Source organism: Gymnogyps californianus, chromosome 1 (assembly GCF_018139145.2).
Source record: "Gymnogyps californianus isolate 813 chromosome 1, ASM1813914v2, whole genome shotgun sequence".
NCBI classification, from domain to species: domain Eukaryota; kingdom Metazoa; phylum Chordata; class Aves; order Accipitriformes; family Cathartidae; genus Gymnogyps; species Gymnogyps californianus.
In genome coordinates, this window is record NC_059471.1 from 139,558,860 (window position 1) to 139,561,809 (window position 2,950).

The window sequence follows — 2,950 nt, forward strand, 5'->3', positions numbered from 1 at the left end:
GGGGGCACTTGAATTTTTTTTCCTTCTGAAATAGAAGTGAAGATCTGTGACTCAGTAACTGTAGCTTCAGGAAAAACACCAAGTATCATGAGACAGACATGAAAATCACAAAGAACTGGCAAGAATTTCCTATTGCAGGACTGAAGTATGAGACTGCCAAGTAACTGAACAATTATCTAGCAGCCAAGTTGCTCATACAGTTTTCTAAAAGCAAATAGCACTGCATTCCAGATCATCACATAAAATGAATGATGTAGGGAGATTTAGGCTATTCGGGGCGGGGGGGGGGGGGGGGGTGGGGCACGGAGAAAAACTTAAGAATTAATAGAGTGAAGCATTGCCATGGATTTTCCAAGGAGATTGTGGGATCTCACTCATTAGAAGTTTTTAGGAACAGGTTAGACAGACATCTGTTGGGAATTAAGTAAGTACAGTTTATCCTCTCTCCGGGCAAAGGAGTGGCCAACATAACATCCGGGGGTCTCTTTCAATCCTACTTTCTATGATGCTATACTCTGCAAATGGAGAATGGAAAAATACTTTTTAAACAATATTCAAGTTTCGCCATAGTGTTAAGAAGCATGCTTTGAAAAGAAAAGCAGGGCAGTGAAAGCTCTAAAGGTTCAAGCTGGACGTTCTTTACCAGATATTGCCGTTCTCTAGCTCAATGAACATTATTTCATGGATTGCTTGTTAAATCTCCAAACATGACCACTGCTGACAGATCTAAAATTCTTCCTACTCTGAATTCTCTGGAAGCTACAACCTTTTTCTTTTTTTCTTTTTCTTTTTCCTTTTACCTGCAAAGGAAATTCCTTTATTCTATTTAAGGATACACACACAGAGACAAGCACATATTTCAAAATCATCTATCAACCCTGCACTGATCTGTCACCCACCAGACATCACCCTGTAAATCTCCCAAAACAATTTTGTTACAGTCAGGTAATACTCTTTATAAACACTGATCTTTAATCACTGCTGTAAGTAGTTACATCTTGAACTGGGTGGATATACACTGTCACTTGATATTTAAGATATCAATCCTAATTTTATTTATGTACACACACACGTGTATATGTATGGGAAAATCCTCTCTGGGGAGAAAGAGAGAGATTATAGCAAATACGCCTAACATCATAGCAAAGAAGGGAGGGGATCAACCCAGGAGAGGCACTTAGTCACTGAAATTGATGGAGTTGTAGTCATTTACACGAGGGCTGACTCTGATCTTGATTCTGACATATCTTTCTTGAAATGTTTATTTTAAGCCCTGTTTCCCTCTGTTTAGTGAGAACAAAAAACCAACTCAAATACAGACTTAGAGGTGGGGTGTAATAGGTCAACCTCACACTGCATGAACCAGAAGGGAAAAAGTGGACTGTGAGAGGTTTCTGCCAGGAGCATTGTTAGACTCAAGTGATTTTTTAGAGGCCTTGAAGTAGCCAAAGCTGAATTGGCCGTGGAACACTGAACGTGAAAACAAAAGGGCAAAACTTCTCCCAGAATCCAGTCCTGGGAAGAAGCTCACAGCCCGCGTAAATGGACTGCATGATTAGACAACTGTATTCAAAAGGCTCACCCTCCCTGTAGGAACTGGCTTCCGTTCAGCTGCAGCTGCTATTTCTGCAAGGTACAGGCTGCAAACAGAGCAGCAGATGTGAGCCACTGCTCTCCATTATCCCACGGGGCACGGCAGGCTGGTGCAGGCGTGTTACACAGCCAGATCACCCCTTTGACCTGGCCACAGTCTGACACTTCGCAGTCCTAAGTAGGACACTGTCACAGGCCTCAGCACTGTGGCACGTAAGGGTATCACTGCCTTACTCTTCCAATGCCATCTCCAACATTGGTCACCTCATGTTTCAGAGCAAAAAGCAATATCCAAACAGAGTACAATCTATTACCATTAGTAGACTTCTTCTTTGAGATTTTAAATCCGACTTAGACCTACAGTAGAGAGCTTTTATACTGCATGCATCCCATATAGTTTCCTTTGTTTTTTTAAGTAACTGCATGTTGAAGCACTATGAGACTTATCCTCAGCTGAAGGAAACAGAGGTATGGCATTGCACACCAGTGAACCACCGGCCATCAACATTTTCATAACTTCATTCTGTGTTTCAACAATATTCTCTGCGCACCCGAATTAAAAAATATCTTCAGTTTAACTGCAGACTATGTTTAAAAGGAAAAAAAAGATTATATTTTGTTTGTAATATTTTATTGTGTTATGAATGGTGCTAAATTGTTATACTGAAGACGGGAAAAAACCTCCCAGTCCACCTTCTGTATGCCACTGATTCATTTCTGTATTTCTTATTATGTCTGTCCTTACTTACGTCCTCCCTCATATAACTAATCTCTTTCATTCGTATATATCTTCACTTAAGAGCTTCTCTGCACTTCCAATTAATTTTTATGTTTGGAAAATTAGTATTTATTTTCTGTTTCTAGGTAACTTTTTTGACAAAGTAACTACTGTAACAGAGTATCACATATTAGATGAATCAAATTATGTACAGAACAACATTAGAATATTTATTCAAAATCCTTATTAAAAAAAAGGTTGCTTTTCTTATTTCCACCTCAGCCCCAACTCTCTATTGCTGCCTCCTGTTTCAGTGTTCGGGAATAATCTCATCGTTTCCCTTCAAGTTCTACTTAGTCTACGTCTCCCTCTATCAAAGCTCTCCAGTTAGGAACCTACTTGGATAACTTCTAGATTGTTTTGGGTTTTTTTTTAATATGCATTTTTTAATTTATTTCCCAGGCTGTACCAACTAATTGGTTTAATGAAATGATTTGTTGTCTTGTATTTCAAAGGTAGAGCCTGTCATGCAGGAATCCATCCTACTTTTCATGTTCATCATGTACACTGAAGATGTCAAACAGAAATAGTTTTCAAATCTGCAAACCTTTGGGAAATAGTTTTCTATCTGGGCCTATT